We start from the raw sequence: 23,394 nt of genomic DNA on the forward strand, positions 1-23,394 counted from the left end.
TGGGGAGAGCGAGGGTGCCCGGGATCGGAGAGCCGAGAGCGGAGACCGGAGACCGGAGCAGCAGGCGCGCTCCAGAGCCCATAAACGAGCTGATGAACGACATTTACAGCACTCTCAGGCGGGGCTCTTTGCTTTCTCCCACCCTTCTCTCTCTCTCTCTCCCGCCTAACCCCCAGCAGCCGAGAGGCCGGGCCGCCCCAGGCAGTTGCCGGGAAGCCGCGGCGATTAGCGCCCTAATCCCCGGTCCTGACCCCGCCGAGCGCGGCGCGCAGGGCCCGGCGGAGACCCGAGCAGGGAGCGCGGGCGCGGGCTCCCAACGTCCGGCGGGCAGGTCCCGACCTGCGGCGGGGCGGGGGGCACCGTGGGAACCGGGACCTCGGGGGCTCTGGGCAGCGGCTGTCAGCGAAGTCGGGGCGCGCAGGCGGGAGGGGCGGCTGGCGGGAGCCGGCTGGCGAGGAGGGCGCCCAGCGGGGAGACGGCGACCCCCGGCGGCCCGGCCCCACCCCTCACCCCCCCCTCCACCCCCGGCAAGGGGCCACGCGAGCGCCAGCGCCAGCGCCGGCCGCGGTGGAGACCCGCACCCGGGTGGCCCCTGAGCGGCGGGGACGCCCCCTCCCCGCAGACCGGGCTCCGCACCCCGAGGCCGGGATGGGCACCGTGCGGGACGCCCACGGCTGGGGCGCGACGCCCCCTCGTCCGGGAGCAACGTCCGGGCTGGAGAAGTTGGGGGCGACCGCGGGACACTGGGGGCGAGGCCCGCGGAGCGCCGTGGAGCAGGCCCAGTGCCCGGCGGGGGTCAGGAGGCGCGAGAGACGCCGGGACTTACCGAGCAGCGGCTCCCTCATGCTGCCCCCGCACCGCCGCCGCCGCCGCCGCCGCCGCCGATCCGGCCGGCCGGGGACCAGTGTGACCCGCCCCGCTTGCTGCCGCCGCGGCCGAGCATGCCCGGAGCCGCCGCCGCCCGCCCCGCCCCCCGCCCCGCCCCCCCGCCGCCTCGCCCCGCCCCCCGCCGCCTCGCCCCGCCCCCCGCCGCCTCGCCCCGCCCCCGCTCGCCCTCGCCCCGCCCATCTGCTCGCCCTCCGGGGCCTCGCCCCGCCCCCGCTCGCCCTCGCCCCGCCCCCCGCCGCATCGCCCCGCCCATCTGCCCACCCTCCGCCGCCTCGCCCCGCCCCGATCCCCGCCCCCTCTCGCCCTCGCCCCGCCCATCTGCCCGCCCCGCCCCCGCTCGCCCTCGCCCCGCCCATCTGCCCGCCCTCCGCCGCCTCGCCCCGCCCCGATCCCCGCCCCCGCTCGCCCTCGCCCCGCCCATCTGCCCGCCCCGCCCCCGCTCGCCCTCGCCCCGCCCGGATCCCCGCGCTCCGCTCCGCCCCGCCCGCCAGGCGGCCTCCGGGCTCGGGCTCGGGCTCTCTCCGGCCGAGGGCGGTACCCGGGTGGGGAGCCCAGCTCACCGGCTTCCTGCGGGCCCAGCCTGGGTGGGTCGCCTCAAAGCACAGGTGAGCGGGACACCCTTGTCTCTTTTCCTGTCACTTGGGTGTGGGCGGCTTCGCCCCTGTGCTGATGTACACACGCACAGAACACACACCCATCTGCTTCATACACAGATGCACACGCACTCGCGAATGACTACACACAGACGCACACAAACACACCCATATGCAGTCACACACAGATGCACACACTCATAGACAGTCACACACAAACTCACAGTCATATTCACATATACACAAAGACACACAGAAAACACAGACACAAACCCATACACACACTCTTTCACAAAAACACAATCATGGAAGGCGTGAGGAGCAGAAAACGGTGCCGGTGACAGCAGCTTAGTGCTTGGGATTTCCTTGTTTAAAAAAAGACCTCTAAGAGTCTTAGCTATAGGCCGGAGGAGACTTTAGAGGTCAATCGGTCTAGCCTCTCTTAGATAGATGGGGAAACTAAGGCTGGAACTAGGATTTGCCTAAAGGCAAAAAAGAGTAGGAGGAGGTCAGTGGGAGAGTTCAGACTAGAATGAACAGTGACTCCAGGCCACTCCATGTTTCTCTGGCCTCAGTGATTGAGACCGCGGCCCCATCCGCTCAGGGGCAAAAGTCCTCCGACTCCAGAGGGTGGGGAAAAGACATAAAGTGTTCAACTTTGCTGATGAGTTGGGAAGAGAAAGAGAGTGTTGGCAAAATCGAGGCCACAGTGGCGAACATGGATGGCAGAGCAGACTGGAATCCCCGCAGAATGGATTTTTAGAAAACCTCTTAGCGGCACCATGCATTTAGGGTTGTGCTCCCTCCACAACACCAGTAATACATGCAGTTGTTTGCACTCTCACCATGGGCCACCCCAGGCTGAGCCCTTCATATGCATTATTGTCTTGTAATCCTCAACACAGTCCTATGAGGGGGGTGCACTGGACACTGGGGCTCAGGAAGGCACACAGATAGAAGTTGCAGAATCTGGCCAAAGACCCTTGCTCTGAACCCTAACCGTGAGGAGCATCTAGGCTAAGAGAGCAAAAAGCCCAAAACACTAGTGCTGAAGAAGAAAAACAATATGTATGATCCAATGCTGTGTTGTGGATTATCTATAGTGCAGCCAAGGACCACACTGGGGAGACAGGGCAAGCAGGACAGCATGACCTGGTGCTCCAGGAAGGCATGGATACAATTTGGGGTGCTTCTACCACTTTCTTGATGTGTTCCTTCTGTCCATCTCAATTTCCTCTCCGACAAATGGGGATAATGACAGTGCTCACCTCCTAGGAAAGCCATAGTACTGGCACATAGCAAAAGTGCAGAAGCTGGTAATTCCTACCACTGGTACCTGTACTAATGGTGTTCTGTGGGCTGGAGCCACCAGGAAAGGCTTTGTGGGCGGCACCTTGGACGACAGGTGGGTTGTATTCTAGGCAGAGGCAGAGGGTATCACTTCCCGACTGAAGGAGTAAGATGAGAAAAACAGAAAATAAATCACAGAGGCTTTTGAAAAAAGTCGTAGTCCTGTGCAGTGGTGCCATTACTTCTTGCCATAAACGCATCTTTCAGGGACAGAGTGCTTCAATGGCATACCATTCCCATTTGCCCGCAATTTGTGACAAATTACTCACTGAAGTAACTTTTTCTTCTTGTGGAACACCTATAGGTGCCCAGCATCATGCAGATACATATGAAGCCAAATGTTCCTGCAAGATCATTTATCAGCCAGCAAACCTATTAGAACAATGTTATATTGTTGGGTTTCTGGGTCAACCCCACAGAAGTTTTATAATGTAACTGAAATGCTGTATGTTGCAGTAGGAAAAAAACAAAAAAACAAAAAAACCCAACAACCCCAAAACATTGAAGCAATGCTAGGAACTAAGCGAAACCCACCTAAATAAAGTTTAGTAAATTATGTTTCAGCAGAAAGGTTGGTAAAGGCAGATTTAATTAGAAGAAGCTAATAAGATTGAGCTGCTGCAGATTGTGAAGATGACTTTGCAATTTCAGAGATTTTTGTGGTTTCTGAGCCCTGGCTCTTTATCATGGCAGCCTCATTTCAAAATGTTTGCCTTCCCTCTTTCTCCTGCACTGATACATTACTAACCCTGCTCTATTGCTTTCCAGCCATGACTAAGGCCATTTGAAGTGAACAAGCAGAATGAAAAAAAAAAAAAAAAAAAAAAAAAAAAAGGATAGAAAATGGTGGAGGAGCTGGGGAGCAAGGAGAAAGTTGGGAGAGATTTTTCCCGAAGATTTGAAAATAGAATAACAAAGAAGGAGGTAAGGTTAAAAAGATCCACGAGTCTGAGTGGGTGGTTATCTGAATTACAATGTCAGACAGAGGCAAAGGGGAGGGAGGTGCTTCCCCAAATGAGGATAAAAGTTGGTAAGGTCAGTCCCTTGGGCCAGTTTGCCACAGCCTCGAGATGGTGGACATGGCATGAGAGAAACCAGCTCTACATCTGCGTGTAGTCTTATGTTTTTTATATAAGCACATACGAATATGTTGGTTGTTATGCTTTCAGAAAAAAGGAATCTTTTTTTTATAAGTCAGGACTGGGTAATGCAAAAACCACCTGTGTAAGTTTTATTCTGACTGTAGGAAGAATCACGCTCCTTCTCCTCATCACCACCCACCCTTCTTAATGCAACCGTAGTCTCTTTCTCTTACCTACTTGATTTCAACACAGGGAAAAATATCTTCTCTGCTACTTAGGTGATAAGAGATATCAAATGTGATTTAAACCAACTCTGAGCATGATGCTGTTAGAAACCCAGCACTGGCCGGGGAATGTGTGCCAGGATCCAGCCCCAGGTGCCCAAACATCCCGCCTTTCTTTGAGTCCTGGAGAAGAGATTTCACAGACTCAGGAAGGAACTCAGATTATTGAGTCATCAGGACAGATATATGATGACCAGAGAAAGGGCGTCTTCAGAAAAAAAGGAAAAAAAAAAAAAAGGACAAAACCCTTGTTTCTTTAATTCTCTGCCTTTTCAAGGACCTAAGATAACCCTCCTCCCTTCTTGCTTTGGGGCTCTTTTGTGATGACCTACTATAAGGTTTCCTTTAGCTGACTTAGATATTCTTTGATGTTTTTCCTAGTCTGAAAAACACTACCAGTTCTCATTTTTTAAAAGATGAACGTCCTTGATAAAACCTTGAAGTCCTTCTTGTTGTTTTGTTCTAAAAGTTGGACAATAATAATTATACAAACACTGGAAAGGCTTTTATGTCCACAGGTGCCAATAAACCTTTTTTTTTTTTTTAAGATACTGACATGCTGTACATTAATTCCAAGGCTATTCTGCATCACTATTTTTAACCATGAACTAGAAATCTGTTTCTCAAAGTGCATTCCATGGACTCCTCATTTTCGATTAACTGGGGATTTGACCAAAAGCCAAGTACCTGGCCCCGAGACACATCAGACACAATCGGAATTTCTAATCTCTACAATTGAGACCCAGGAATCTGTCCTTTAAGTAAATGTCCAGTAAATGTTCAGATACTTCTTACACATTGGGAAAGTTTGAGAGGCAGGGATAGAGCGCAAGAAATAGAAATAGTGTGTCAAAAGCCTAACAGAATGACTGACACATGCTAAACATTCAAAAAACAGTAGTCATCACCATCACTCTATGATGATGAGGAGCAGCAGAGCAATGTCCTTTGGGAATAAAATGCAATAGGTGTTTGTTAACTGTTGATTTAGAAGAATTGGTACCAGCCAAGACCGAAAATTGTAATCCTGGGGATTAAGAGAAGAATAACAAATATTTTTTTAGAGCCTGATACCTTCACTCTAAGAAGAGTGAATCCACATGGTTATTACATGAGAAAAATAATTTTTATTTATTTATACTTTAGAAAAATAATTTTTAATTATTTGCTATCTCTTTGTCAGCTTTTTCCTCTGTAAGGCTACAAGTTAATGGGAAACAGCCTCTCTGCCTCTCTCCCAAGCCCTGTCACCACCCTTGCGAAGGGTTACTATTTACCAGTGGTTTACAGAACATCCCAAGCATCTCCCTGCCTGTAGTCTGCAATTCTTTGCCAGATTCATTAGGAAAACCCTGCGTTCCTATCCTCTGGGGAATGACAGTGGCTGGCTGGGGTCCCACTGGTACAAGGGAGATGCACACATGGCTCCAAGAAAACAGTGGTGTGGCCAGCACCAGAGTGGTCCAGACATGGGCATCCCTCTCTTCCCATCACACGCCAGCCAATCAAGAATCACTGAAAAATAACTCCAGCATTTTCTCTAAGCCCACGTGACTTCTTATTTAAAACATGGGAATTATGTGAATAACAACGAAAGAAGTTGGTTGCCAGTATGAATTGAAAGAAAGAAAAAAAGCGCTTCCATTTGGAATCATGGTGACATATTGGCCTTTTATTAAGTTGGCAATGGCTAGCGAGACAGAAATGACACCAAGTTGTGAGGGACAAGTGTGAACCACCTTTCATTCACTGTTTCTCATGTGCCAGGCACTTGGCTGGGCCTTGTCTTATGTCCTTCCATATATATTACCAGGGTGTTAGGATTTTGAAGAAGTGATTCTAGTTGAGCATCAAAGACGATGGAAATCTCCCATATAAGAAAGCTTTCTGTGACTTTGCTTATTTGCCTCTGTGAGACTCCTAAAGGATTCTGTTTAAGCTGCTAGGTTAGCATCTGGCATGGTCTACCTTGCATTCACTCTATTGGCATATAACATATGTGCTTAGTTCAGCTCCTAGATTCTGAGTTCCCAGAGGAAGGGCTTGCTCACAGCTACCCCCTCACCCTGTCCCAACCATGTTTTCCTCAGTTCTGTGTTTGGCCTCTATCAATTATAGTAAATGGCCAACGTAATGGCCACAGCTGTTTCCAAGCCCTCTGTGATGCAGAGCCCATTCTTTAAAGCACTTCCTTTCCTACCCGCCACACATCAAACCAGTATGTTCCCTGGCTTGGGACAGCCTCTACCCCCCAAAGCCCACCGGAATTATTCAGACCAGCCGATACTCAGCTGTTTCCCTAGCCCTGCCTTGTCTTTTTTTTTTTTTTTTTTTTAAGATTTTATTTATTTATTCATGAGAGACACAGGGAGAGAGGCAGAGACACAGGCATAGGAAGAAGCAGGCTCCCTGCAGGGAGCCCGAAGGGAGACTCCATCCCAGGGCCCCAGGATCACGACCTGAGCCAAAGGCAGATGCTCAACCACTGAGCCACCCAGGTGCCCCCCTGCCTTGTCTTTTACACAGAGACCCCAAAAAAGGCCATGTCTATGCTTTCCCCATGCTCTTTTCCATCTTTTGATGGACACTGGTGCTCTTTCTGTGGTCCTGCATGGCGGGCCACGCCCCATGTTTCTGGGGGAACTGCAAGGAACTTTACACTGACCTTTCCATGTTGTCACTCAGTCACCTTTATATATTAAGACCTGGTACAAATCAGTCTCTCCGTTTACTACAACCTAGCACCATACCTTTGGCATCTGGATGAAACAACTGTCTATTGAATTGAGTTGGCATATATCTCTGAAGTGAAAAAATGATCATGGAAACTCACATGGTACAAATACTGAGTTATAAACCCTCACCATACGAATGGGGTCGAAATACTCAGCTGAGGATCAAAGGTTACCAAAGGAAAAGTGGCCAGCACTTTTAGCAAATGATGAGGTTTCCTTGGGTTATTTGCTTGTTTTTAAATGTTTTGAGGTTTACTTTTGCTTTTTCCATGCTCTGCCTTAAAAAGAGTCTACTGTTCTCAAACTCCGTTTATTAGCCTCTAAGTACCTGGTTGATATATATCTCAAGTAGATTGCATGCTATTTGCCTGTTTGGTTTAATCGAACAGAAATTAAATTTTCTAAAAGCAAACAATATAAAATATGCAAATGCGAGAGGACAAAGGGAACAATTAGTAGTTTGGAGGAAGGCAACCAATAGACATGAAACATAATTCAGAGAAAAGAAAACAAATCATTAGCCAAAGTCAGCTTTTCATCAGCAGTGGTTAGAAAGTAACAAAGTCCGAACCCAGTGTCTCATCTGGCTAGAATGTTGCTTAGTAAACTCCAGGATAGCTGCTGCAGTTTCTTTTGTCACCCACCCTCCCGGGATAACTTGGTTCATTTCTACCCAGTCCTTGCTGAAAAGGAGGGCCATCACCAGAGCCTGTGCCCTGTGTGGGAACCTGGAGCACATTTCCGCCATCAGAGTACAGAGTACAGTCCTCAAGTCAGCTGGAACTGCATGTACTTTCTAGTTTTTGTCAAACTAGTGAATGTATTCCTTCTCTGTCTAAACATTTCTACCGTCTTTCCTATAGTTCCAGATGCCTGGAATGTGCATCAGACTTTTGCTGAAACCACCAAATACCTGAAGGTTACCATAACTAACTAGTCACAGATGGAGTATTAAATCCGCCCCTATTTTTTCCTTCTCTATATAGCATATATTGGAGCTATAATATTCTACATTCTTGGAACAGCTGATATGCATCAACAAAACTAATATCCTATCCAGAGAACACTGCCTTATTCGTGGTCAAGGGCCACCTGTTTATTTTATCAGGGGCCACCTGTTTATCAGTTGGCACACCTATATATGAGGTTATGATGGACTTTATAGGTTGAAGGATTAATTTAAAATGTCGAAGAACATTTCCTAATTATGAATTCTTTGCTGCTACCTCATGAAATATTGTCCCATTACTGTTATTATTAACTTTTCCCAGCTTTCCAAATGAACTGTAGTGTGAACAGGGTGCTAGCACGTGTGGAAGGGAAATGCTGATGGACTGAAGAACATGGGGACGAAATAATGTTGAAGTGATTGCAGGGTGGTAAATCTGATTTTCAGCCATCTGACATAAAATGTTAAGGTCTTAATAACTATGTTTAAAGGAATATATTTAAAAGTTAAAAGACGGGGGCCTGGGTGACTCAGTCAGTTAAGCAACCGACTCTTGATTTCAGCTCAGGTGATCTTGGGATCCTGAGATTGTGCCCTGTGTCGGGCTCTTCACAGAGTCCGCTGGAGATTCTCTCTCCCTCTCCCTCTGCCCCTCCCCCACTCACCTCTCTAAATTATTAATTAATTAATTAATTAATTAATTATCTTTAAAAGTTAGAAGACAGATTTTTTAGAGGTAGAGTTGAAACACCAATACAAAGACAGTAAGAAGGACGCCCCTTCCCCCAGACACCAATATAGCATTGGTTTGGGAAGACAGAATACTTTCCTCTCTCTTATAAAGGCAGGTGCGGGGGAACATCTTTAGTTCACAGTTAACTCCCACTGCTGAGTTATGACTATTTAACATTCCCACTTTCTAGGTTACAGGCTCCATTTTGTGTTCCACACTACAAATATCTCAAAATAAGGGCCTGCCTTCCGCAGCATCCTTATGTGGCGCAAAGGCCTCCCTCATCACACCAGATTGTGAGTTTCCTAAGGGCAAGATATCTGAGGACAACTGCCATTCATGACATCAACCATTAAGACTAGAAATGTCATCCTTTAAATCTATTCACATATGAATTGGTAGAGTTGTGGGCTGTTGGCAGAAGAATGAGTTGTTAGCTGTCATTGGCCAGGAGCCTAGAGGTGGGGCCCAGAAACCTGCCTTTAACCAAGTTCCGGGATTCTAATAAGCACCCAAGTTTTAGAGTAGCCACCTGTGACCTATCCTAATCTTAGCTTGCTCCTACTGGCAGGTTCTCCTGGTTCTTTGCTGGCTCTGTGGTCTCATTAACCACAAAGTGACTGGTTGGCCCATTTGAGGAGCTGAGTATATTGACAGTAAAGTGCCTCCCAATTCCTCTGTTCGTCAGGAGATGACATAACCTGAAGGAAAAAATCTTTAGGCTCCAGAGTCAGAAGAATCTGGGTTGGAGCTACATGTTGCCCTGTATGAATTGCAAAGCTTCAGTTCTCTGAGCCCCAGTTTATAAAATAACAAACTATAATCTGGTTATGAGGACTAAATGAGATACTTTGTGAACATCTTCAGTACAGAGTCAGCATTCCATAAAAGCAAGCTGTTCTTTTGCTGCCCTCTTCATCGGGTTCATGTGAGAATGAATGCGGGAAATGCAGAGCACCTGGTGCATCCTAGCACTCTGCAAACGAGAGCTATTAGTATCTTCAGTTTCGGGCAACTAAATATAACTTATGAGCACAGTTCCTTCATTTGTTGAGAACCAAGGGAGGAAACTATTTCTATATTCATTTGCTTTTTATAGGAAAAAATGTTACAGAGATACTAGATGATTAACAAATTTTAAGAAAGACTGTTCCATTTAGCCTTTGAGATGGAAAGCAAGATTGGCATTTCTTTACTTCCTTCCTTCCTTCTTTCCAGGCGAGAGAATGGTATGCATTTTCAGGTTAAAACAAAGTGTTAGAACTTCTTAAAGCTATTGAAATAAAGAATTCAGTTCAGACACTATGTAAAGCAGGGTATTTAGAGATGCCTTCATTTTCCCAGGAAGCCCAGGTAACACAGGGTTCCAATAGAACACTTCAATAAGAGGATTCTTGTTGGGGCGCCTGGATGGCTTGATTGGCTAAGTGTCCAACTCTTGATCTCAGCCCTGGCCTTGATCTCAGGGTCATGAGTTCGAGCCCCATGTTTGGCTCCACACGGGGCATGGAACCTACTTTTAAAAAAATAAAAAATAAAAAATAAATGAAAGGACTTTTATTTAATGTGAAATGTGAAGTCTCAGAGCTTAATCTGAGCATATGGCTTTCTGTGTGTGTATGTGTGTGTAGGGCAGTTAAAGAACTAGCTTTCAGGATTTAGAAGACCAGTTTTGGCCCAGTGACGAGAGGATGAATAAATGTGTTAGAAATCTTGACAAAAATACTGTGGACAAAATAGCCATCTGATACTAAGCCAAGTATATCCTTTGAAGTATACATGAGCAGGATAAATTTACATGACTCTTTCTCCAGATATTAACACCTACTGTACCTGTGGCTAGCACGTCGTTACTCCACTGCCTTTCACCCCTTCTATCCAGTTTTAATGGGAGGGTGCCAAGTAGGCAACTGGCCAAGGTAGAAGTGATGCAACCATATTATGAATCCACTGAAAGTCTCAGTGATTTCAAGATTAAGTGCTCAAATGTATCTTGGGCCAAATTCTCTGGCCTAAACATCCGGAAGAGTCAGCCTGACAATCTAGGCCTGGTTTTCAAACATTCCCAGGTGGACAGACAGTATCTCACCTTGCAAATGAGTGGGTATAGCAGAGGTGGTGCTACTGTCCATGGCTCTGCATCCACCCAAACACACCACAGCAACAGTTTCCAGGGTAAGACAAAATCTGCAGCTGTGTGTGTACCTCCAGCTGCCAGTGATCCCCACATGGAAGAGAAATCCAAAAATGCTGTGGACTCCTCTGAGCAGGGTTGTAGCATATGTTACCTGTGGCATGCCCACCATTCCCTTTACCATACCAATCACTTCCCAATGGGTGACACTTCCCATATGTGGAGCAGGACCTGCTTATTCTTAGAAGGCAGACCCCCTCTCCGTTTCTCACATCAGATAAAGGCTTTATTTAAATTCCAGTTACAGAAATGAAGATCTATATAGACTTCCAGGAAGCATCTTATACTTCCATGGGAAAAAAGGCCTTGGAATCCAGAATGGAATGTGGGTCAGGGTTGTCCTCACCTCTGAAGGAAAGAAATGTGCTTTGGAAATGAAGAATATAATGCAAGTACAGTTCTCCTCTGCTCCCAGGAGAAAGCCCTTGTAACAAACTCTGACATGTTGCTTTCAATACATTTTTAGTAGAATTCTTGAGGGACAACATGCTCTTCTCATTAGACCTGTTAATCTGGTGTCATTTCACACAGCTTTATTCCAACTCCATGGAATGGCTTAATTGATTTAACATTCTTGTTCGTACTGATGACCATGGATAACTGTTACATAATAATTGAGCTGATGGCCAACTAAGGAGATGGAACACTCCAAGGTTTGCGACATTGTTGGATTTTGAAGCAAAGCTGTACCCCAAAGCCACTCTAGGAACTTATATTCATTCTGGATAAAAACGCTTCCATAAAATGAAGCCAGTGTCACATCAGAAATGCCAAAAACCAAACACTGGCAGATGCCAACCTGTCAGAATCATGCCATCAGATTATGGAGCAGCACACTGGAAAATTCTGAAGTGAGGAAGGGGGGGAAATGCACTCGAAATTAGGGCAGTTTGTTTTTGCTTTATTAATATCTGCTAAAGGGGGAAGAAGTCCCTTGGAAGAATTGGGGTAAATAGCAATGGAGCTGTCATGCCTCTGCATCTGCTCTATTCTCCACAGCCTGCCACTGCTGTATTCTCATTATATTATAACACTTATTCCCAAGCATTGTCATTTGTTCTGAATCTTCTCAACTGAGATGACAAATGGAGTTAGCCTGATGCTTCCTGGGGCATACGTGTTTTCACTTCTAATTTATAAATATGGTTCAAACAGGACTTTTTGAGCATTTGGTGCCTACTCAAAATCTGACAGAGTTACTTCTTTCTAGAGATAGAATGCCAATCCTTCTATTTTGTCAAAACAGCTACACTGTCAGGTGATTGCAGAAACCATAGCTAGAGCTGAGTCCTCCAAGACTATAGTCTTCCAAGACTGAGTCCTCCACTCAGCCAGACGTAGAAACAGGGTTTCACACTTCAGCAAGGGATGCATCGTAGTGCTGTCTGGTTATTCCTTCTCGAATTTTGCAGTGCAGTTGGGGAGGGCTATCTGTGTGCAGTTAGGACAAGGTAAGGATACATGTGTAGTCCTGAGTAGCATGGCATTGTGAATCACTAGAGTCTGTTTTAGATGGGGATTGACAGAAGGCCTGTTATCCTCAACTTCACAGGAGTAAAAAGTCAGCATGTGAGCAAAGCCATCAAGCTTGTCAAGGGTAGAAGGAAACAAAAGACATACTATAAGCTGGTAAGAACCAGCTGGGAAGGCTGAATTGCTCAGACCCATGTTTTATTCATTTTAAAAGGGTTTCTCAGGGAGAGGAGAAGGCACATTCCCCAGCAGAACTCGCTTGCCCAGAATTGCAGGCAAATAAATGGACATATATGTGATTGAACTTGGAAAAATCTAAGAAGACATTTGGGATTGCAGAGAATATTAACAAGGCTGCTGCAAGCCAGCCGGCGTGGTCCAGTGAGACCTGTCTCCCAGAGTCTGAGCTTCTAGTCTTCTCTGTGACAAGGTGACACATGGGTGTGGCTTCTTTCAAAAACCCTGAGCAGAAGATGGGACACAGAACTGAGTTGCCTATGCCCTTGGCAAGGAATTGCACAGAAGAAATGTACTTTTCCATGTATTTCTTCTCACCATTGCAACTATTTGTAAGCATACAATTCAGTAACAGTAAGTACATTCACGATGGTGTGCAAACACGACCACTGTCCACGTTAGAGCTTTTTCATCACCCCTAACAGAAACCCTGTAGCCGTTAAACAATAATTCACCATTCATTGTTCCTTTCAACCCCTGGCACCTTCTATCCTATTTTGTCTTTAAATTTTCCTACTCTAGGTAACACATTAGAGGTGGGATCCTATGATACTTCTCATTCTGTGACGGGCTCGTTTCACTTAGCATAAAGATTTCAAGACTCCAGGTTGGAGCAGGTGCCAGAATTTCGTTTCTCTTTAAGGCTGAATAATAATAGTCCATTGTGTGGAGAGACCACATTTGTTTATCCATTTGCTATCGATGGGCACGATTGTGAATAAGGCTGCTGTGAACAGTGGTGCAGAAATAGCTGTCTGAGTCTCTGCTTGCAGGTTTCTCAGTATATACCTGTGAGCGGAGCTGCCGATGTTACGGTAACTCTATGTTTAACTTCCTGAGGAACTTCCAGACTGTTTTCCACATTGGCTGAACCATTTCACATTCCAACTGGCAATAAACAGGTTTCCCCATACCCTTGCCAACACTTTTTTTTAATTTTCTTTTTTTTAAATAGTCACCTGAATGAGTGTGATGCGGTATTCATGGTGGTTTTGATTTGCATTCCACTCTCTTAATAATTTAGTCACTACAGAAAGATAGGGACGGCTTGTCGGTTGAAATTTCAGTAGCTCACCCTGGTCAACCAAACGGGGGGTGTATGTGTGAAGCCTATTTTCCTGACAAATCTCGGAGCTGCTCTGCAGGATTCCACCTTGTAGCTGTCACAACCACATAGCGCACCAGGACTGATTGCAATTGTAGAAAGGCAAACATCTGAATCAAGACAGACACTTTGCACTCCCAGCGGGCCGGATGAAGGGTTTCTTTTTTTAATACGGCAGCATCAGAGACCTGCTGCTTAGTGCAAACCAGGCAAATTACCCATCAAGCCTGTGGAGATGGTTGAAATAGATTCTTTCACGGCTGAAAAGCTAGACAAAAGGTGACCATTGCAGGGCTTTCTGCTTTTGCAGGAAAAGCTGATTGCTCTGACCGGACCGTGAGGCCAGTAAATTATACCTGTGATAATTGGAAAGACCTGTCTGCAGAACCGTCAATCAGAAGAGTTGCTTCTCTGATGATCGGCCGGTGGCAGCAGGCCCCTTTATACTGCTGCATAAAAAGGCTACAGGACCACCATGCATTCCTCTTTTGAACGAGATGTATCAGAGCATGTCTCCTTGGTGACACTTAGGAGGATGGTGCCTCTGATGCAGGGACCGGTGCTGTCAGCACTCAGGAAAGAAGGGGTGTGACCAGTGTTCTTAAGTACACCTCGGTAAAGGATGCTGAGATGTCATAGTCATCTTTTCTGAGTGCCTCCGAAGCAGGCAACTGTATCTGAGGTGGTGGAGATGGTGGTAGTAAGAGCTCCACAAATCTGGCTTCTGCCTCTAGTTGTCAGACTCTGGTGAGACCCTTCCGGTCAACATCAGGGAAGTTGCTGGTGATCCTGGTCTAGGGATCTGACTTACTTCTTTAGTAGGTCAAATAATTATAGGAACTTCTGGCTAATTGTCAGCAGCCTACAGAAAGGTACAAGTGAACTTTAGAGTGATGGCGATGTTGCTGTTCTAGATGGGGCTCTTTGATTTTCTAAGGAAGGGAATTTCTGAGAGAAAGAATCTGATTAGTTCACTTAATCACTATCATCTCTGGGCAGAGCTATTTGTCCCTCCCCTTCCCCAAACCTCTTTCTAGATGTCTGACCATGGATTGGCTGACCGTGTGTCAGCTCACTGACTGGGTTCCCAGGGGCTGTGGCTAGGGGGCTGGCTCACATGATACACAACGCGACTGCTCCTATTCAAATACTAGAGGGCAGTGGGCAAGAGGGTTTCTGGAGTATCACACCTGTCTCGATGAGTCTAATCCACTCACGAAAACCAGACACTAGGACTTCACATTTGTCTTCCCTGCTTAAAACGTAGAATGATTTCTGCAGATTATGAGAATACGTCATAAAAAGAATTTAGCTCAGGTCTTGCTTGCACAATTATTCCAATTATTATCCACCATTTGTTTAGTTTTTCAAACAACACCACCCTCCTGAAGAAAGAACAAGAATGAAAATAATATCTATATAGCTCTCTTGACAGGAAAAACAAATTTCTGAGAGGGTTTCCTTAATGAGTTACCTAAGTTGAGTAGTTGAGATGTCTCCTAGAGGGAGTCCAGATGGAATCAATCCTTTTACTATCCAGTGGTTTGATCTAATTGTCGCTAGGTTAAAAAAAAAAAAAAAAAAAAAGAACTGTTCTTTCAGAATCCTGGTCTTGGAAGAACCACCAGGTTTCTGAGTATCACTTGAGTCTTTCTTCTGAGAGAGTCAGTGTGGTTGCTCCTCTCACCCTCCTGTTCCCATCTTCAAGGAGCTCCAGGAATGGTGCCCTCCTGTCAGTTTCTGGGGCTCACAGCCTAGAACCAACTCTAGCCCCTCCCTACTTAAATGTCTTTCCCTCACAGGAAGTCATCACTTTGTGTCCTTCTGGCCCATCCCTTGTCCCTTCCAACATAGTCCTGCAGCTTTGGCAACAATGTCTGGGGCTCTGCCATTGGCCTAACTACTCCCTCAGATTCCCACACAAAGCCTGGAGAACAATCTGACACAAATCTCATGAGGATCACCCGACTCCTCTGTTTGCAAACCTGCAGGAGAGCCTCTGTTGAATTCAAATCTTACATCACACACTTCCTGAATTAAGTTCCTATTCATGTGGTTCGTGGATGATCACCCCTCCCACCCCGCTAGGACAGCCCCACGTCTGACCACTCTGCAGTCCACTCTGCTCCCTTCTCAGCCTTTCTACAGGCCATTGCCTCCTCTGGAATGCTCGCTATTGTCATCACTCTCTGGGCCCCCTTTGATTCCAATTCCAGCAGCAATCCCCAGAATTATACCCCAGGTCTGCATGTACTACAGCCTTCCGTGACCTGCTGTCCTCTGGCTCAGCCTGGGTCTCCTTGTCTGTGGTAATTCCTGCCCAGCTGGCTTCCTGAGCTCCTCTCCCACATGCAACCAGGAATCTACCAAGATATGTTCTCGGCTTACAGAAAGAGGAAATTGAATTCTCTTTTCACCAGGGTAGGTTTAACATTGTACCAGGTATTGTTCATATGCCAAATTCACTGAAGAACAATACAACGTATCCTTACCATGGCCAAAATCTCCTTACTGCTGACCACCCATAGTTCCCTAGGTATGGGCACACTCTTCCTGAGGTCGAGTTTAAGAGGTATCTATGTTGCCTGGAAGGGATGAGATGTTATTGGCACCTAGTGAACACATACCACAGACCAGTTTGCCAAGTAGAGTAAACTAGAGAGTAAGGAATAAACTAGATGAAAGGTCATTCTATTTTGATATTTTATCCATCAGTCAGGAATTTTCTTTGCTGAAAATGACAAAAACCCAGTTTGAACTAGCATGACCATATCAGACATTTCATTGGATCACAGGGTTGAAGAAAGGGTTGAGCAAACAAATCAGGTAGGTTAGGGCTTGGAGTTGAATCAGAACCTGGAATTCAAATGCCAGCAGGTACCCCGGTGGCACTAGCGTGTCTCTGACAAGAAGAGAGACCTGTGTAGCAGAGACACATCCCTGCTGTATAGCCACTCCTGGAATTAGCAGACTCATGTTTGGAAGCTGTAACTTGTACAGTCCTCTCCAGCACTTCCTGCAATTCTGTTGTAATAATAAAATGTTCTTTTAGTTTTCAGCGATATCAAATGTGTGTATAACTAGGAGTCGCCAGTATATTTGTTTAGATGTTATATCTTTGAAGCCTAAGTGTAATTGTGTTTTTGCCTTTTTCTTAGAAATGAATAATTATTAACATATATTTATACATCTTACACATGATGGTGATAATAGAAACCTTTAAAAGTGCCGTGGAGCAGATGGTAGCTTTAGAACAAAACAGATCCATTAGCTGTCAAATGTAGCTTTCCAGAAGGATGAAAAACAGAGTCAGTCTTAGGTAGTGCTAAGAAAAGCTCTCACTTATTCTAACCCCTTAGGATATGGATTCTTTTGTAAAAATTCTGCTATGGGAAGACTATGACAACTTGCTATTAAGGAATGTCACAGAATGCAAAAAAAAAAAAAAAGGCTTCTGATCAAATGGTCTGAAACCTAATTCAAAATGTGTTTTAAAAGGTGATGCAGGGGAGCCTAGGTGGCTCAGTTAGTGAAGTGTCTTCCTTCAGCTCAATCATGATCCCAGAATCCTGAGATCAAGCCCTGCATTGAGTTCCCTGCTCACTGGGGAGTCTGCTTCTTCCTGTCTCTCTACCCCTCCCCCCACTTGTGCGGTCTCTCTCTCTCTCTCTCTCTCTCTCTCCCTCTTGCTCATTCTCTCTCTCTCTCAAATAAATACATAAAATATATATATATATATTTTTAAAGGTGATGCAGTTGATTCCAGACCAATTCCAGGTGCACAATCCAGGACTTCCAGAAATGCATAGTATTACTGTCCCCATTTATAGAAATAGTTTATCCCTTACATTAAGTATAAGAAGAGGGAAAAAAATCTTCTATTTTACAAAAGTAGAGTTTTCTAGAACTGGAGAAACCCTCAGATATAATTACAGATGAAACAACTTACTTGTCTAAGGCCAGACAGTGGTTTAGAGCCAAATATGTAGTAGAAACCAAGTGTCTTCTCCGGTGCCTTTCCACCCCACCTCCACCCAATGCTAAGCAGGCACTTTGTAAAGAACCATTTCTATAACTAGTCACTCATATTAGATTTTCTGCCTGTGTGTATATATGTGGATCAACTGAATGATTTGGTAAAAGATTCTTGAACAACATTTTACATGACCACAAAGAGTTTTCAAGATTTCAAATACATTTATTTATGGGTGTCTCACTCTATTCAATAGAAACAGCAGAGTTCTTTGTGAACGCCAGAATAGAGGGCTACAGACAGCGGGAGAGCTTTAATTTAATAGTTAAACCTCAAATGTCTATTTGCTAAGTCATCCAATCTGTGTTTAAACAACTCGATCCATAATTTTACATGGGAATCAAATGAAACTTCTGTCTACCAGCCGTAATGCAAGTCATTCCTGAATCAGTACAGAAATACAGGCATTTAGATCATAAGAAAAAATATGCAATTGGACAAAACAGTTTTAAAGAACCTAAGAAACAGGCCACTTGGGTTGCTCAGTGGTTAAGCATCTGCCTTTGGCTCAGGGCATGATCCTGGGGTCCTGGGATCCAGTCCCTCATTGGGCTCCCCATAGGGAGCCTGCTTCTCCCTCTGCCTGTGTCTCTGCCTCTCCCTCTGTGTCTCTCATGAATAAATAAATAAAATCTTTTTTAAAAAATAAGGAACCTAAGAATGTCTATTATTCATGAGGTGGGAGAGTAAATTAAATTAATTTGATATAAAATCATTTGTGCTCTGAAGTCATCACAGTCACCCAGTCCATGTTCATTCTGTTCTTTACCTTCATTAGGTCTTCAGACTGGTTGCCCTCACATCTTCCCCTACAGAAACAGTCCTGATCCTAGACCTAGCAGGACACTCCACTCCTGACACTAGAAATGCAGGCCAGTACTCTGCTCTTCACCGTTCTCTTTCTTTCAGTTACATAAACCTTTCTGTTGTTGTTGTTAATTAATCTTTGGTTTCTTTGTGAACTCAAGGTCAGTTTTTACATTTTCCATATTTTAAGAGGAGGAACGTGGTTGTCTTTTGGTATGACCTAGGCTCTTGGTGCTAAAGACAGTGCCTCAAACTGTTAGTTAGGCTAGGCTTAAATAAAATGATCCACTATAAAATGAGCACATGGTGGCCCAGTTCTGTGCGGGCCATCTGCTTTATCTGCCGCTATTTTTATGTGACTTTGTATTGGTCTCTACTCTCCAGTAGTATTACTACATTTGTCTTTTTGTCTTTACTGTAAAGTTCTCTCTAGCTCAAAAATTCTGTAACAAATAAAAGTCATTGACTTCAATACTTTTCCATCAAGTTAAAGAGATTGTAACATGGGACACAGGTTTTGTGGAAACTCGGAGAAGATAGAGGCCAGTGAGAGCCATGAAATCACAAAAGGCTACTTGAATCACAAAATGCCCTTATTGGATGAGAAGAAGGAAGGACTTCCAAGTGATGAGCCAAAGAAATAAGAATGAGTTTCAAGAACCAAATATGTGTGTTGGAAACTCTATGTGTAAGCTGGAAATGGTGGATTGACATGAAGAGTCCCTCCAGTCACTGCAAATAGGCCAAGAAACCTAATCTCCAGCATCACTGATGAATAGTTTACCTATTCTGTCTAAGAGTGCCCATGGATCTAAAGTGATGGTGCCCAGTCCATGGGCTTCTAAGTGCCCTGCTCACTTGCAAAGCAGGAATCTATGGCAGCAGAGAGAATTAGTCAAATTCTAACACCCATCTAGGCTTCCCTCTAGACAGTCTATTTATTTAAATGAACTCCTTTGAAAGGTTAAAAATTGCAATGACATGGCAAATTGGTTGGGACTGTAGGAACAAAACATATAAAACTCTATCTCTTCCAACTCTTTTGAAAAATGGAAAACTCAGAATTTTTTTTTTTAGCATCAAACTGTCCCCAGAAAAATAAACCAGTACATTTACATTTTTTTAAAAAAAGAAATTTTCCTCAAAGAAAAATGAACTCATATAAAGTACACAAAAGATGAACTGCCCAGCAAAACAATTAGAAACAAAGTCTACTTATTGTCTGCCTCTTTTGGGACATTGAACTTCTCCCCCTCCACAAAAGACTGAGTTGTCCTTTGGCAGACAAATCCGTGTAAATGGTGTGTCAGCTGTGCAGGGCATTAACCCAAAGGGTGCATTTTACTGACAGGGCAGAAAATAGAGTCTACTACTGAGTTTGAAATGAGCTGCGTTAGATAAATCAGTCCAGAGGTCGCTTCCTTTGGGTTTGCCTGCAGGATGATGTCAGTTGGCCCAAGGTGGGAAGCTCAGTTATCTTAGCTTCGGATTTGCAACAGTGACTTTTGTGAGCTGAGAGCCACATCACAAAGCCAGATCCTTAACCGCTACCCCTCGGGTGTAAATCCAGTCCCGCTATTGAAAAAAACTGTTTGGGGACACCTGGATGGCTCAGTGGTTGAGTGTCTGCCTTCAGCTCAGGTCGTGATCCCGGGGTCCTGGGATCGAGTTCCACATTGGGCTCCCCACAGGGAGCCTGCTTCTCTCTCTGCCTAGGTCTCTACCTCTCTCTCTATGTCTCTCATGAATAAATAAATAAAATGTTTAAAAAGAAAAAAGCTGTTTGATGCTTTTTTCCAACTGACAAAAGGTATCCTTGCTTTTTGACCATGGTCCTTCCCATGGCTCATACCTTGGATGAAGAGATGGGGATATCCACCTACCTTTTCCCAGCCAGTAAATCTGAACTCTTTTCTAATCTGAGGCATGTGATTTTAAAATGTTCATACTTTTTATAAACAAAGAAATTCAATCGACCCCATAAGTCAGAAATAGCTCTCTAAAGGGCATATTGCCATCTCTCGCTTTTTTTTTAAGGATACAGTAAATTTCTTAGTTTTTGGTGGAATTTTATGTCTCACTAAAGAACTCTGCTGTTCCCTGTCAGGAGAGCAGGGTGGGAACAGTGGACTGAAACCCAGACTTGGGCTCTGGAAACTTAGGCAGAAATCCTGGCTCTTCTGAACTAGGAATGTCTGTACAACGGAGGAAGCCCCATTCCCCATTGGTGACACAGAGTCACAGTCCAGGCTCTCCACCCCCATCTATGCTGTACTGCAGGCACAAGGCAAAGTGGTATGTAGAGTCTGGGAGGAACTGAACACAACTCAACACCTTCTTTCTCCTTCCTCCTGAACCTGCCAGTCAACATACACCATGTTAGTCACTCCTCAAGGCTGGTGGCCATGGGTGTTCAATAGCAACACTGTCTGTAGCCAAAAGCAGACCTAATTTAGGGGCCTGGTATTAAGCCCACTTGGCCAGTAGACTTGAAACCACGTTCTCCAATATCATTTTATCAGTAACCCAATCCCACACTAGACAGGTTCCAAATGTGAGAAGAGAAAACTCAGGGGTGTTTTTCCTTCATCCCTATTCAAAAAGACCTAGCATGGAACCAGGAACCTCACTGAACATGAGTAAATTTTTGTTTAACATTAATGAAGGCATGGCAGGGTGGATCTGGTGGGGAAAAAGCAAAGTAGCCTAAGTGTGGACATTATAAACAAACAGTATGAAGCAATTGATCCAGCTTCAAATACCCAAAGATAGATCATCAGTATCAGTGCAGAAAATCTTAGTATTTCTCCCCATGGGAAGTTTAGGATAAAATGGTCCCCCTTAGATGTGCGAGAACACAACACTGTTGTCAGTCTGTGGGTCTCAGCCAAAACTGAAGGAATCCTCTCTGCAGGCTTCCTGACTCCTTTGTTTACTTAGAGCAAGTGGCAAGATCTGCTAGCTCAGTGTTCAGGTTTTAAATCAAATAGTTTGGAAGAAAAAAAAAACAACAAATAGTTTGGAAGATAGTAAGATAAAGGCCTTGATTCAGTTTCTTCCTCTTAAAAAACAAAAACAAAAACAGTTCAAAAACACTGTGATTCAAAAGCAGGAACTAGACGAAGTCCATTCGGCTCCCAGGCCTTGAAATCTATCCCAATGAGGGAGGTGATGTATAAAAAGTAACTCTCGTTAACAGAAATCAAGAAGGGTTTTTTTCCCCCTCTTCAGAACAAATTTTAGAAGCCATGGGTGTCAGAAGGGCTCTGGTTCCTGAGCCTGTGGTTAGCATCTGTGATGGGTACAGTGCCCTGGAGAATGTTAGACTGGCCGCTAGACTGGGAGGCAAGAAACTGGATTTTCCTAAATCATCCCATGTCCTTGATAAGTCACTGTCCCCATCTGCATCAAAGTTTCCCCAACCGTGACATGAAGGGCTGGGCGGCTTTCTTCCTCTGGTGGTGAGGCTGGGCCTTCTGCCTCCAGCTGCCTCTCTGCCGCCAGCCGAGCGGAACCACAGCGGTATTGGGGAGCAGCTACCTGCGAGAGCGCAGGAGGGGCATCTGTCTCTCAGCATCTCGAATAGCACCTCTTCTCTCCCCGCTCCGTTTGGCTGCCCTATTTGGCAGCCACTTGCAAAACTACTGCTGTGCTTCCATCTGTCGAATCTCAGTGGAACACCAGGGAGAAGGGGTGTGAAATGTGGATGCTCCTTCCATATATATATATATATATATATATTTTTTTTTTTAAGTTGCTGCTAATGGCTATCTAGGGACAGAAATGTTGGAAGACCTTTTTGGAAGTCCTTTCTGAAATACATTAAAAAAAAATCTAGAGTTCACTGGATGATCGTTTCATAGAACATAGGCTAGCCACCACCATTTTTGTAGCCAGTGACACCATCACCGTTCTGATTTATCCAAAAGAGAAGTCACTGTAGATGAGTTAATCACTTGGAATAGAGCAGCAGGTGCCAGCTGTCTAGCAAACAGCAAGACTTTCCTGTATTGGGGGGCTTTTAAAGTATACACACACACACACATCAACTCTGCTGTAAAAAAGTTATTTGCAAAATATGAAAACACAATTGTTTCAAAAATAAATTCAAAATGACTGGTTCATTTCATTACCAGTTACATTTGTGAAAATGATCAAAAGGATATCTGGGTCCTAGTAGTTAACATCAATGATCCATAACCTGGTTAAATTTTACCAACAACCAGAGAATAGGTTGATATTTTCCTTCTCAACCTAATAGGTAGTTATTTAAGTATTATCATCTTTAATTTAGGGGTTATTGGCCAAAAAGCTGCTAGTCCAGCAGTGTGATAAATGGTGTACTGTAGGTTCCTTTGTTTCCAAAGCCAATGACACTAAAAATACTCTAAGAATACATCAAGGTCCAGAACTCATCCTGGACACCACCTGCTTACTTGCTGATTGTTTGAGGAACTTTTTAGGAGAAATATTTGCACAAGGGATAGGCAGCCACAGAGGGATGGGTGGACAGAAAAGGGTTAAGGGAAGAGAGTGTGAACATTCTAGATCTTATCCTTGTCTACTTCTAAATCCCTTTCCATACTCTTTCAAAAGTCCTAACAGCTCATGAGAAGCAGGACCCTTGAAATTGAAAATCAAGTCGCTGTAGTACATCCGGGCCTCTGGGACATAGTTGTCCTCACCAGGCAGAAGGGTGGGCCATGATTAGCTCATTGTCTGTTAGCTTCTGCTCTAATTCACAGGTTATTGATGAATAAGATCCGGGGCATGAGAGGGAATTGGAGCTGGGCCAAGGCAGGATTGGAAATGGCAGCCTGGCTCAAAGAAGCCCTAGAGACCAGGGAGCACTGGCCTGGGCCCTCCCAGCCAGCCTGGGCCACGCTCATGAATCTCCTTTCAGGGCCACAGGTACCGATGCTTGCATTCAT

General features: G+C 45.1%; 1 protein-coding gene and 1 long non-coding RNA gene across 5 annotated transcripts in view; one reads left to right on the plus strand and one right to left on the minus strand.

The window, feature by feature from the left end:
- Positions 1-966, minus strand: part of JCAD (junctional cadherin 5 associated) — a 37,857-nt gene extending 36,891 nt beyond the window's left edge. Inside the window, 1 exon segment of the mRNA XM_025464088.3 lies at positions 827-966. The gene's annotated coding sequence lies outside the window, so the exon portion shown is untranslated.
- A 389-nt stretch (positions 967-1,355) lies between these two features.
- Positions 1,356-23,394, plus strand: part of LOC112670382 (uncharacterized) — a 37,179-nt gene continuing 15,140 nt past the window's right edge. For 3 of the 4 annotated variants that reach the window (XR_003142931.3, XR_003142930.3, XR_004813480.2), the window contains exons 1-2: positions 1,356-1,493; positions 3,600-3,755. This is a non-coding gene — a long non-coding RNA (uncharacterized LOC112670382). Of the gene's footprint in view, positions 1,494-3,599; positions 3,756-23,208; positions 23,375-23,394 lie in introns of all 4 variants that reach the window. The other variant, XR_004813479.2, reaches the window with a different exon arrangement.

The sequence above is a fragment of the Canis lupus genome, chromosome 2 (genome assembly GCF_003254725.2).
Source record: "Canis lupus dingo isolate Sandy chromosome 2, ASM325472v2, whole genome shotgun sequence".
In the NCBI taxonomy this organism is placed as follows: domain Eukaryota; kingdom Metazoa; phylum Chordata; class Mammalia; order Carnivora; family Canidae; genus Canis; species Canis lupus.